Source organism: Mustelus asterias, unplaced genomic scaffold, assembly GCF_964213995.1.
Source record: "Mustelus asterias unplaced genomic scaffold, sMusAst1.hap1.1 HAP1_SCAFFOLD_194, whole genome shotgun sequence".
Classification (NCBI taxonomy): domain Eukaryota; kingdom Metazoa; phylum Chordata; class Chondrichthyes; order Carcharhiniformes; family Triakidae; genus Mustelus; species Mustelus asterias.
Window position 1 is genome coordinate 304,043 of NW_027590187.1, and position 13,938 is coordinate 317,980.

The following is a 13,938-nucleotide window of genomic DNA, read 5'->3' on the forward strand; positions in this document are numbered from 1 at the left end:
ACTACAGTATAAATAACTCCCACATTTTATGCCTTTTAGCTCTGATAAAGGGTCAGCTGGACTCGAAACGCCACCTCTTTTCTCTCCTTACAAATGCTACCAGATCCGGGAGATTTTCCAGCATTTTGTCCATTGTTCATTAACATTTCTGATTTTACAATTTCGTTGCGACAAGATGGTTGATAAGCTTAAGGAGACAATCAAAATATGTTTGCAGTGCGCATTAATGTAGTGGCTGGCTCACTGGCCAGATGGCATGATTCATGCTTAAGGCAATAGCGTTACAATGCGCAAGGTGTCGGGTTCAAATCATAGAAATCATCATAGAAACCCTAAAGTGCAGAAGAAGGCTATTCGGCCCATCGAGTCTGCACCGACCACAATCCCACCCAGACCCTACCCCCACATATTTACCCACTAATCCACGCAGCTCAGGGGCAGTTTTTAACCTGGCCAATCAACCTAACCCGCACATCTCTGGACTGTGGGAGGAAACCGGAACAAACACACGCAGACACGAGGAGAATGTGCAAACTCCACACAGACAGTGACCCGAGCCGGGAGTCGAACCCGGGACCCTGGAGCTGTGAAGCAGCAGTGCTAACCACTGTGCTACCGTGCCGCCCCTAAAATCCTGCATGATCCCAGGTGCAATTTAATAAAAGAGGTTCTTCGCAATGGAGATGGCGACAATAAACAAAAGTTGGGGCAGAGCTCATCTACCGAGAAATCATTGCAGAGAATACGTCTCGAGAAGGAACCATACAGTCTGACAGAGTTGGCAATCCCACGGTTTTGTTTAATTTTTTCCATATTTTGGTATTACTCTGGTTCTCCCACTAAACCGTGAGTATTGGTGCGTTTCAGCAATCCAGTTCAGGGGAAATTAACAATTAGGATACATACACAAGAACATTGGAAACAGGAACAGAAGTAGGCCATTCGGCCCCACGAGCCTGCTCCGCCATTCAATAAGATCATGGCTGATCTGTTTGTGGTTCAAGTTCCACATTCCCATCTACCTCCGATAACCTTTAATTCTGTTGCCTCACAAGAATCTATCCATCTCTGCCTTAGTAAGTATTTAGTACCCTGCCTCCACGGCCTTCTGAGTCAGAGAGTTCCAAAGTCGCACAACGCTCCGAGAGAACAGAATTCGCCTCATCTCAGCCCGAAAAGCGGAAGATCAGTTTTCTTTAAGCGTCTGTTGTTCTGGATTCACCCACAAGGCGTACCTTGTGAAGGTCATTCAAGATCTGATGTCCATCGAGCAAGTTACCTCACATTCACCCAGTTTGCGTTACCTTTCAGCCGAGTAAATCTCGTCTGCACTGCACTGTCAATTATCAAACTAGTAAATCTTTTCTGGAACATTTCTAACGCAATTACATCCTTCATTGAATATGGAGACCAAAATTTCGGACAATGGTCAAGATACTTCACAAATGACATGTACAGCTGAAACATAACATTCGTTTCTTTCATTAACTTTCTTTATTACTTGCTGTACCTGCATACTAATTATTTGCGCCTCATGCACGAGAACACCGAGATCCCTCTGCAATTTCGAATTCCACAGCCGTTCTATATTTGAGTAATAATCTGATTTTGTACTCCTTCTGCCAAAATAAATAACTTCACATTATATTCCAGTTGCCAGGTTTCTATCGATGTACAGAACTTGTCTATAACTAGCTGCATGCTCCTTCTGTCCTCTTCACAACTTACTTTCCCAGATGTATTGTGTCTCCTGCAAATTCTGCTCCTATGCTTTCATGCTGTGGACTGGGATAGCTGAGCTTCTATTGAAAGACAACTCCCAGACACAAAGGTCTGAATGATCTTTTCCTGTGCTGTTCTATGTGTATGGGTGCAGGAGTCATTCTGTGTCACTTGGTGTGTGGTGCAGGATTTGAGTGTGGAATTGATTGTCTATCTGTCAGTCACTGTGGGTGTCTATGAGTGAATGATTCATTCTGTATCACTCTGTCTTTTGTTCACAATGTGAGTGGGGAGTTATTAGTTATCTCCCAGTCTCTGAGGTACTTTGTAAATCTGGAGTAATTCAATAAATAACATACCGAAATGAAATTGGGTCAATTAGTTCTATTTGATAAACTGCTCGACACACCCCTCCGTCCAGACTATTTCATGTAACGTTATCTGTTTGTCTCTGAAATCCATTCTCCCTCCAACACTTTTCCAGATTTCCATTAATTACAGCTGCGCTAATCGTCTCCAATGTTCCAGACGATAGCAAATGGCAAATGCTGCCGATTCAATGATAATTTAATAGTGATTTTTAGAGTGGATTTATTGATTAAAGTACGAGGTCTGTCCTATCCCATCCCATTATTAATTCTTCATCTTGACCTGTTCCTGCAATATCGAAACTTGATGTGAATATCTTCCCTCTGTTGAAGTTCTGGTTTCGGCCACTAGATGCCAGCACACTCGGGTAGAACGAAGCTCACGTATCAGAGAGGGACAAACACACAACACATGTTCATGTTCTGTTGGCGATGGGAAGTTTTAGCAACACTAATATTGAACGTGGCTTTTAATGACATTTACTTTGTAACAAACATTTGTTGTCGTTGTCTGTCCATCTATTCGAGGATAGCATCCACTCAGGTCCGTAAGTTTCTCCTATGGAATGTGAGTGAACGGGGCGATTCTCGGCTCACAGATCTTTGGACACATGGGACAGGATGTCCCGCGAGGTCGTGGGATCAGGAGCGCAGAATTAGCTTCCTGTTACTTTCTTCTGTGCCGCCATTTTGCCTCATCATTAAATCTTGTGACTCAAAGCGTGCTGCAGCTTGGGGGACAGATTTTGGCCATTTTGAACGATGACGAACAAACTGCTCCCAGTCATCAGCATGAATGAATCGCTTCAACCTGGAGGACGTCGGGGAAGCATTGCTGGTGGAATTCCTCTCGTACACTTAGGATACTCTGATACACTGGAGCAGTTACCTCATTGTGCTAAAAACACCAACTGTCAACGACATGTATGAGAGAGTGAGATACATTCTTATCTGCCCTTCTCTGGCCCATTTTATCGAAATGAAATTTTTCAAAATCTTTCACTAATGTAAAGCCCAGAATCAGGCCACCCCTCAGCCTTGTTATTACAAGAAAAGAAAGATGCAAACAGTCAAAACTTTACCAGGCCTTTCCTTTGTTCTTAATGATTCTTCTTTTTATGGGCTGTGGATTTCACCTGCAGGACCAACATTTGTTGCCCTTCCCGAATTGCCCTTCAACTGAGAGTGGCTTGCTCGCCCATTTCAGAGGGCAGGTAAGAGTCACCCACATTGCTCTGTGTCTGGAGAGACATGTGCCCAGACCAGGTAAGGAGGGCAGACTGACTTATCTAAAGTGCACTGGCGAACCAAATGAGGTTTTATAACAGTCGACGGTGGTTTCAAGGCGGCCATTACTGAGGCCAGTTTTTCAATTCCAGATTGATCAAATCAGTGAATTTAAATTTGACCAGCTGCCATGGTGGGATTCACTCTGTGTCCGCAAAAATTAGTGCGGGCCTCTGGATTACCAGCGCAGTGACATTGCCTTTCATCCCTGTAAACAAAAACAGTTCATTCAGTTCATTATTAAACCTCTTCCTGAGGAGAATAGATTCCCCATCCCACAGAATCCTATTAAACCTATTGCTGCAAAGCCTGTTGCTCCATTCGGGAGCATCAACAATTTATTAAGATTACACAGATGAGATTGATTTCTTAGGAGCTCAATAAATTAATGATATGAGAAAATTGTATGAACCAAACAACAAGGAAATACTTCCTGAAAAGGCGCCCTGCAATGTTTGCAAGAAAATGCATAACTTACAGCTGATGAGCAACATGGTGGTTTTCCGGATCTTTTCTGTATAAAGCGACCGCCACAGGACTCTAACGTACAATCTTCTGATATCATCATCATCATGATCACCGAAGTCAGACGCCTTGTCCATTCGGCCACGCGATCAGCACATGCATTAATGCAGCGGGCGTTAGCGCCATGTGAATAACTACCATGGTTATATTCATTGTCAGTTCTATTTTTGGATGTTCTGCTGATTTCCAGATACCAGAAACTTGAAGGGAAAACTCCACCTTCTCTAACCTGCGGAAAACTAAAGTCCACTTCTAACATTCTTGGGTGCTGTCTGTGTGGAGTTTGAAATCAAAAGAGAAAATGCTGGAAAATCTCAGCAGGCCTGGCAGCATCTGTAAGGAGAGAAGGAGCTGACGTTTCGAATCCAGATGACACTTTGCATGGAGTTTGCACGTTCTCCCCGTTTCTGCCTGGGTTTCCTTCAGGTGTTCCGGTTTCCTCCCAGTTTCAACAATGTGCAGATGAGGTGGATTGGCCAGACTATATTGACCCTTAGTGTCAGGGGGATTAGCAGGGTAATTACGTTGTGGTTACAGGGTTGGGGAGGGATTTTCTGTGAGAGAGCCGGCGCAGAATCAGTGGGCAAAATAGCCTCCTACCGCACTGTAGGGATCCTCTGCCTCCTACACAGCCTGCCTTAAACATTCAACACCTATTCCCGAATCTCCATGCTCGCAGTTAATAGAACCATAGAAAACCATAGAAAATTACAGCTCAGAAACAGGCCTTTTGGCCCTTCTTGTCTGTGCCGAACCATTTTATGCCTAGTCCCACTGACCTGCACTTGGACCATATCCCTCCACACCCCTCTCATCCATGAACCCGTCCAAGTTTTTCTTAAATGTTAAAAGTGACCCCGCATTTACCACTTTATCCAGCAGCTCATTCCACACTCCCACCACTCTCTGCGTGAAGAAGCCCCCCCCCCCCCCCTAATATTCCCTTTAAACTTTTCTCCTTTCACCCTTAACCTATGCCCTCTGGTTTTTTTCTCCCCTCGCCTCAGCGGAAAAAGCCTGCTTGCATTCACTCTATCTATACCCATCAAAATCTTATACACCTCTATCAAATCTCCCCTCAATCTTAGAACCATAGAACCATAGAAAATTACAGCTCAGAAACAGGCCTTTTGGCCCTTCTTGTCTGTGCCGAACCATTTTATGCCGAGTCCCACTGACCTGCACTTGGACCATACCCCTCCACATCCCTCTCATCCATGAACCCGTCCAAGTTTTGCTTAAAATAGAACCATAGAAAAATGAAGCGACCGCGACAGGACTCGAACCTGCAATCTTCTGATATCATCGTCATGATGACCACCGAAGTCAGACGCCTTATCCATTAGGCCACGCCGCCAACACGCTCCAGGGAATAAAGTCCCAACCTATTAAATCTCTCTCTGTAACTCAGCTTCTCAAGTCCCGGCAACATCCTTGTGAACCTTCTCTGCACTCTTTCAATCTTATTTACATCCTTCCTGTAACTAGGTGACCAAAACTGTACACAATACTCCAAATTCGGCCTCACCAATGCCTTATATAACCTTACCATAACACTCCAACTTTTATACTCGATACTCCGATTTATAAAGGCCAATGTACCAAAGGCACTCTTTACGATCCTATCCACCTGTGACGTCACTTTTAGGGAATTCTGTACCTGTATTCCCAGATCCCTCTGTTCAACTGCACTCTTCAGAGTCCTACCATTTACCCTGTACGTTCTTCTTTGGTTTGTCCTTCCAAAGTGCAATATCTCAGAATTGTCTGCGTTAAATTCCATTTGCCACTTTTCAGCCCATTTTTCTAGTTGGTCCAAATCCCTCTGCAAGCTTTGAAAACCTTCCTCACTGTCCACTATATCTCCAATCTTTGTATCATCAGCAAACTTGCTGATCCAATTGACCACATTATCATCCAGATCATTGATATAGATGACAAACAACAGTGGACCCAACACTGATCCCTGCGGCACACCACTAGTCACAGGCCTCCACTCAGAGAAGCAATCCTCCACAACCACTCTCTGGCTTCTTCCATTGAGCCAGTGTCTTATCCAATTTACTACCTCCCCATGTATACCTAGCGACTGAACCTTCCTAACTAACCTCCCATGAGAGACCTTGTCAAAGGCCTTGCTGAAATCCAGGTCGACAACATCCACCGCCTTCCCTTCATCCACTTTCCTGGTAACCTCCTCGAAAAACTCTAATAGATTGGTCAAACATGACCTACCACGCACAAAGCCATATTGACTCTCCCTAATAAGTCCCTGTCTATCCAAATATTTGTACATCCTATCCCGTATCACACCATCCAATAACTTGCCCACCACCGACGTCAAACTTACTGGCCGATAATTTCCCGGATTTCTTTTGGAAGCTTTTTTAAACAACGGAACAACATGAGCCACCCTCCAATCATCCGGCACCTCCCCCGTGAATACTGACATTTTAAATATGTCTGCCAGGGCCCCTGCAAGTTCAACACTAGCTTCCCTCAAGGTCCGTGGGAATACCCTGTCCGGTCCTGGGGATTTATCCACTCTGATTTGCCTCAAGACAGCGAGCACCTCCTCCCCTTTAATCTGTAAAGGTTCCATGGCCTCCCTACCAGTTTGCCCTATTTCCGTAGACTCCATGCCCGTTTCCTCAGTAAATACGGATGCAAAAAAACCATTTAGTATCTCCCCCATCTCTTTTGGTTCCACACACAGTCTACCACTCTGGTCTTCAAGAGGACCAATTTTATCCCTCACTATCCTTTTGCTCCTAACATACCTATAGAAGCTCTTTGGATTTTCCTTCACTCTGTCTGCCAAAGCAACCTCATGTCTTCTTTTCGCCCTCCTGATTTCCCTCTTAAGTAGCTTCTTGCACTTTTTATACTCCTCGAACATCTGATCTGTTCCTTGCTGCCTGTACATTTCATACAACTCTCTCTTCCTCTTAATCAGTGTTACAATCTCCCTCGAGAACCAAGGTTCCTTATTCCTATTTACTTTGCCTTTAATCCTGACAGGAACATACAAACTCTGCACTCTCAAAATTTCTCCTTTGAAGGCCTCCCACGTTCCATTTACATCCTTACCAGAGAACAGCCTGTGCCAATCCACACTTCCCAGATCCCTTCTCATTTCATCAAATTTGGCCTTTTTCCAGTTCAGAACTTCAACCCGAGGACCTGATCTATCTTTATCCACGATCAGGTTGAAACTAATGGCATTATGATCACTGGATCCAAAGTGTTCCCTCGCACTCACATCCATCACCTGCCCTAACTCATTTCCCAATAGGAGATCCAATATCGCATCCTCTCTAGTTGGCCTCTATATACTGATGTAATAAATTCTCCTGAACACATTTTACAAACTCTACCCCGTCTAAACCTTTAACAGTATGCGAGTCCCAATCTATATGTGGAAAATTAAAATCCCCTACTATCACAACTTTGTGTTTCTTGCAGTTGTCAGCTATCTCTCCGCTGATTTGCTCCTCCAATTCTCGCTGACTATTGGGTGGTCTATAATACAAGCCCATTAATGTGGTCATACCTTTCCTGTTTCTCAGCTCCACCCATAGGGCCTCTGTAGACAAGCTCCCTAATCTATCCTGCCTGAGTACCGCTGTAACATTTTCCCTGACCAACAATGCCACTCCCCCGCCCCCAACTTCTATCCCTCTGCCTCTATCCCGCCTGAAACATTGGAACCCTCCTCTCCCTCTATCCCGCCTGAAACATTGGAACCCTAGGGGTTAATGTCGTAACTTCCCCTATGTACCTTAGTTCAATATGTTTTTTACATGTCTCTTACACCACTCAATCTCATGTGCTGCAAAGAGAATACACTCCAAATTATCCAACGAAACCTTGTAGCTAAAATCTCTCATCGCTGGATCCAAACCAATAAATCTCCTTTTCTCCCTCCGAAGGACCCTCACACAATTTCTAAAGTGTGGTTACCAGGTCTTGTTGTGATTCTAAAACAGCCGCAGTTGATCCGAGCTTTATAAAGATTGAGCATAGCTTCCCTGCTTTTATATTCAGTGTCCTCATTGATGAAGCCGAAGATCCAATCCACTTCCCGAACGACTCTCCCAAGATCTCCTCTCACGTTCAAAGATCTCTCTGAACCTCAGGTCCCTCTGATCCTGCAATCCTGTGTAGAACTGGACCATTCAGAGTGGCAGGGTGGCACAATGATTGACACAGTGGTTAGCATATTGCCTCACATAATTAGTCCCGGATTCCATTCCGGCCTCAGTTCACTGTCTGCTTTGAATTTGCATTTTCTCCCCATGTTGCATGGGTTTCCTCCCTGGATTCCCACACACAGTCCAAATATGTGCGGGTTAGGCTGATTGACCATGGATAGAATGCATAGTGTCAGTGGGATGAGACGGGTAAATGTGTGGGGTTATTTGAATAGGGCCTGGATGGGATTGTAGTCAGTACAGACTCCTTCTGTACTGCAGGAGTTCTATGTTCTGTTGCCTCTTTCCATCCCTTCTATCAGAATGCAGCACTGTTCCTGACTGTGAGATGAATAATGTGTTAATGAATAATGCTCAGAATGCAGCTTCTGTTTCTCCAAACCGGAATTTACAAGGATTTTTGGCACTGATACATTATCTAGCCGAGCAGACTCTGTCTCTGTCTATCCCTCCACCCCCTCTCATCAACTCTATATGAAGGCTGAACATTGTTTAGCGTCTAAATGCACATAATATGTATCTTCATCTGATCAAATAGAATTCAGCTTGTGAACAAGATCATCATTTCAACCAGTTCCGGGGTAACCCAGGCACAGCTCTGATTGGCTGCAACCCCCTGAATCTGGGGAACTGACACGTTGAACATCGCCGGCCTCAGAGGCTTTAACAGTTACTGAGCTGGGAAACTCCAACTAATCCCCGATAATCCACAGCACAGAGCGAGAGAGGAAAGCCTGCCCTGGGAGCTGTCAATCTGAGACACAGTTTGACTTGTCAATGTGCAAATGTGAATATTGTGTCAGAGAGAGTGTGCTAAAGGGGCGGCTGGGTTAGACTAATGTTACTGTGTTTGTGTGTCCGCCCTCAGCGCCGCATTTCGCCGTCCTTCTTGTGTCAAATCGCAAGATTTCCTGGCATAGGATCGCGCTGTTCCCTTGCTCAGGTCTGAAGGGAAAATTTAATGGAAAATATTCGTCTACTGCAAGATTTCAGTTGGCAAACGGAGAATAAGTCAGCGCTGGACTGAGAGAGCGCGATCAATGCAGCAAAGAGACGGGTTGAAATGGAAATTGCTGCCCGGAATTCGGATGGAACTTTCTCAACAGGAAATATTCGGATTTCGGTCACAGAAATGATCAGGCAAAGAATGTGAAGTGTCAAGTTTTAATTGTAATGGGATAGATTGTGAGGAGCGACAAACACAGAGAGGCTGGAGAAGCCGAGAGCTGACAGCAGCTTGTCTCTGCTCCGTCCGCTCTCTGTCTTTAAATTGCTCTGTTCCGCCACCACTGGTTTCATTTCGGATCCAGTTCAGGCTCTCACACACATTTTCCACACACTCTCGGATGTCATTGTTTAAAAAGGGCTGCAGGGAAAAGCCTGGGAATTGCAGGCCAGTGAGCCTCACATCTGTGGTGGGTAAGTTGTTGGAAGGTATTTTGAGAGAAAGGATCTACAGGCATTTAGTGACGCAACGACTGATTAGGGACAGTCAGCATGGCTTTGTGAGTGGAAAATCATGTCCCACAAATTTGATTGAGTTTTTTGAAGGGGTAACAAAGGACAGTGAACTTGATGTTGCCTACATGAACTTTAGCAAGGCCTTGACAAGGTACCACATGATCGGCTGTTGCATCAGGTTCAATCTCACAGAATCCAGGGTCGCTAAATGGATACGAAATTGGCTCGATGACAGAAACCAGAGGGTGCTTGTAAAGAGCTGTTTTCAAACTGGAGACCTGTGGCCAGCGGTGTGCCTCTGGAATCGATGCTGGGTCCGCTGTTATTTATTTATATTAATGATTTGGATGAGAATAGAGGAGGCATGGTTAGTCAGTTTGCAGATTACACCAAGATTGGTGGCATAGTGGAGAGTGAAGAAGGTTATCTCGGATTGCAACGGGATCTTGATCAATTGGGCCAGTGGGCTGACGAATGGTATATAGAGTTTAATTTAGATAAATGCGAAATGATGCATTTTGATAGAATGAACCAGGACAAGACTTCCTCAGGTAATGGTAGGGCGTTGGGGAGAGTTACAGAACAAAGGGATCTCGGGGTACAGGTTCATATCTCCTCGAAACTGGAGTCACAGGTGGACAGATTGGTGAAGACGGCATTCAGCATGCTTGGTTTCTTTGTCAGAACATGGAATACAAGCGTTGGGATGCCTTGTTGAAGTTGTACAAGACCTTGGTAAACCTACACTTGGAATACTGTGTACAGTTCTCGTTACCCTATTATAGAAAATATATCATTAATCTAGAAAGAGTGCAGAAGAATTTTACTAGCATCCTTGTAAATTTTACTAGCATCTTTACTAGCATCTAAGACTATTTCCTCGGGTGGATGGAGCTATTACAAGGGGGCATAACTATAGGGTTCGTGGTGGGAGATATAGGAAGGATATCAGAGGTAGGTTCTTTACGCAGAGAGTGGTTGGGGTGTGGAATGGACTGCCTGCAGTGATAGTGGAGTCAGACACTTTAGGAACGTTTAAGCGGTTATTGGATACGCACATGGAGCACACCAGGATGATAGGGAGTGGGATAGCTTGATCTTTGTTTCAGATAAAGCTCGGCACAACATCGTGGGCCGAAGGGCCTGTTCTGTGCCGTACTGTTCTATGTTCTATCTAACGGGACTTGATGGTTTGAATTATAAGGAAAGGCTGAATAGATTGGGACTTTTTTCTCTGGAGCGTAGAAGGCTGAGGTATGATCTTATAGGGGTCTATAAAGTAATGAGGGGCATAGATTAGCTAGATAGTCAATACATTTTCCCAAAGCTCGGGGAGCCTAAAACTAGAGGGCATAGGTTTAAGTTGAGAGAGGAGAGATACCAAAGGGTCCAGAGGGGCATTTTTTTCATACAGAGGTTGGTGACTGTCTGGAACAAGCTGCCAGAGGTAGTAGTAGAGGCGGGTATAATTTTGTCTTTTAAAAAGCGTTTAGACAGTTACAGGGGCAATATGGACATAGAGGGATATGGGCCAAATGCGGGCAATTGGGACTATCTTAGGTGTTTTAAAGAAAAGGGCGGCATGGACAAGTTGGACCGAAGGGCCTGTTTCCCTGCTGTAAACCTCTATGACTCTATGACCCTGTCATCTTGTCGGCTTGGTGCATATTGTACCAGAAATATATCATGTGCGTAAACAAGACAACAACTGCTTTCTGAACGAGCTGTCCAGCTCGGTTCAATCTGTCAGAAATTATTGGACGTCTTTTAAAACAACATCGGTTTATTTGCAATATTCTCTAATCTCTGAATATATACCATCAATTTGTCGCTTGTGTATGGAATCCTGGGAAAAGCGAGCACTTAATCCAGACATCTTGAAGTCAATTCTAACATGGAATTTCCACTGATGTCTTATTATTCTCAAGAATCCTCTTTCACTAACGTTCCAATATGACTATTCCTCCCTATTTTTCACGTGCTCCTTCCATTCCCAAACTGTTATCACCAGGAATACCGAACGCCCAGCTTGTTGCAATATGTTTGAATGAACACGATGTCATTTCATCTTAGCAGCATTTTGAAATTCTCATTCATTCAATGTATTCTGGTGAAATGCATTTCTTATGCCATTACGTAAGAATCTTACTCTGACATGAGACCTTGTTTTGTTCTTATGCTGCTCTGTTTCTTTCCTCTCACGTCATGATTTTTCTCATGAAAGTTACAGCACAGAAGCCATTCGGCCCATCTTGTAGATGCCAGCTGAGAACACCCTGGCGCCCATTCCAATACCAACTTCCTGGACCCGGCCCATAGCACAGATCCAGATCTTCATAGAAAAAAACCCATGAAAATCACGATTTATTCTCGTGTGCTGCCCTGGAGAAGTCAATTAAACATTTCAAATGGCTAGCACTGCGGGCAGGTTTCCAACCTGCGCGCGGAATCCCCATTCTGTTTCCAGTCCAACACCTTAACTGCTCGGCCACCGCAGCGGTTTATCTGAACGAATGATGGAACCACTTCAGAAACGTTCATAGTAACTTCATCAGGCATCTAGATTATGCAGAGCACAGTGTGTGAGCTGAAACCTGTTCGCCTCCCTCTTTTTGGTGTCTTTATCTTTGATTGAGAATTCATTTATTAGTTCAGAGACATTTCGTCTATTTCAATATTTTTTTTCAGTATAACGAAATTGAAGCCGAATTTAACATCCGAAAAAAAAACACATTAAGTCCATTTTAATTCACAACCGGCAAACATTGCTTTCGAACTGTTTGTGCCCACATGCTTTGAAACGCAAGAAGCCGTGGATAAGGTGACAAATGATGAATACAATGGGTGGGAATTGAACCCGGGTCAACTGCTTGGAAAGCAGCAATGCTCACCACTATACCACCATACTGACCAACTGCACCCGCTCCAAATATATTCCCAAAATTTCTGAACAAACAAGCGCAACTGAGCTATGACAATCTCTGAAAGCATTATATTACCATCTCTTCAAGAATCAATTTGCTGTAACTAATTCAATATGAACCGTTTCAATGTCAGCCCTATGCATGGCCAGTTCTCAAACAGGCATTGACTGGTGAGAAGTTTTAATGTTATCAGAGAACAGTCATCAATATTCTCAGGAAAGTGAAACTGCCATCCCGAACTTCATAGAGTACGAACAGTACAGAAGGAGGCCATTCGGCCCATCGATCCTGTGCCAACAACATGCAGGCCCTATCCCAGTAACCCCACGTATTTAACATGCTAATGCTCCTGATACTAAGGGTAATATAACTTGACCATTCCACCTAACCCGGCGCTAATTTTCATGGCGGAACGGCCCATTCTGGAAAGACAAAATCTGCCACTCGTGCCGCAAATGAAATTAAGTCTGCTTTGGAGGTTCTGAAACCACATGTTTTCATAGTGGCAACTCCTACCCAAAGCTGCTGTCCTAAGTTGAATCGGTTGTCAGCTCGAGTTTCTCATTTGGATGAAGAATACGGAATGGTGCCGGACTATTCACCCTTCAAACCTGTGGAACTCTGTGTCTTACCTTCACTTGGTCCCTGATCCTCAAAATAAGTGATCAGTTCACCCTCAATCAGTCAAGTCGGAGACAGAGTTTCAAATGTCATAACAATAAAGATGGAATGCAAATCGATTTGTGCAGAGATATTAAACATTGACGTCGCTGGTCAGGATGGCCGAGCGGTCTCAGGTCACAATCTCTGCTGGAGGTGACAGTTCAAATCTCACTCCTGACCTTAATTTTTCATTCGCGAGGCACCATCCAAACCCAAGAAATCTCTCACCTGGCAGCACAAGGGCAGCAGACGCAGAGAAACAACGACCCGCTCTAAGTTGCACTCCGAAACCACATCATCTTGACTTGGAAACATATTGCTGTTCCAATGGGTCACAATCCTGGAAATTCCTCCCGAACAGCAGTGCATGTGCTGACACCACATGGACTGCAGTGGCTACAGAATGAATTCAACGCCAATTACTCAAAGATAATTAATTTGGATAATATGTGCTTCCCTGGTCAGCGACACACATATCCCGTTTAAATGAAGTATTTTAAATAAATCACCTCGCGCCACAGAATGGCCTTCAGAGGAGAAAACTGTGTGTATGAATCACACCCTGAACACGGCTACTTTTATAGCAAATGTGGGTCTGAAAACAGTAAATGGAACCAGCTCAAGATAAACCGCTTAACGTTTAGCGGAAGAGTTTCACTGAGTGATGTGTGCAATTCCCTCTGATGTGTTCAATGTCAGGGGAAGGCAGATTTGAAAGGTTTACGGGGAAATCGGTGCAGTCTCAATGGGCCGCTGTAGGATTCAATTATTTTT

General features: G+C 44.3%; 1 long non-coding RNA gene and 1 other non-coding gene across 2 annotated transcripts in view; both read right to left on the minus strand.

The window, feature by feature from the left end:
• LOC144485434 (uncharacterized) overlaps positions 1 to 13,938 on the minus strand; it is a 664,084-nt gene that overhangs the window by 302,022 nt on the left and 348,124 nt on the right. The gene's annotated exons all lie outside the window — the stretch shown is intronic.
• Positions 5,168 to 5,259, minus strand: trnar-ucg (transfer RNA arginine (anticodon UCG)). The gene is given in 2 exon segments: positions 5,168 to 5,203; positions 5,223 to 5,259. It is a non-coding gene; the product is annotated as a tRNA-Arg (tRNA).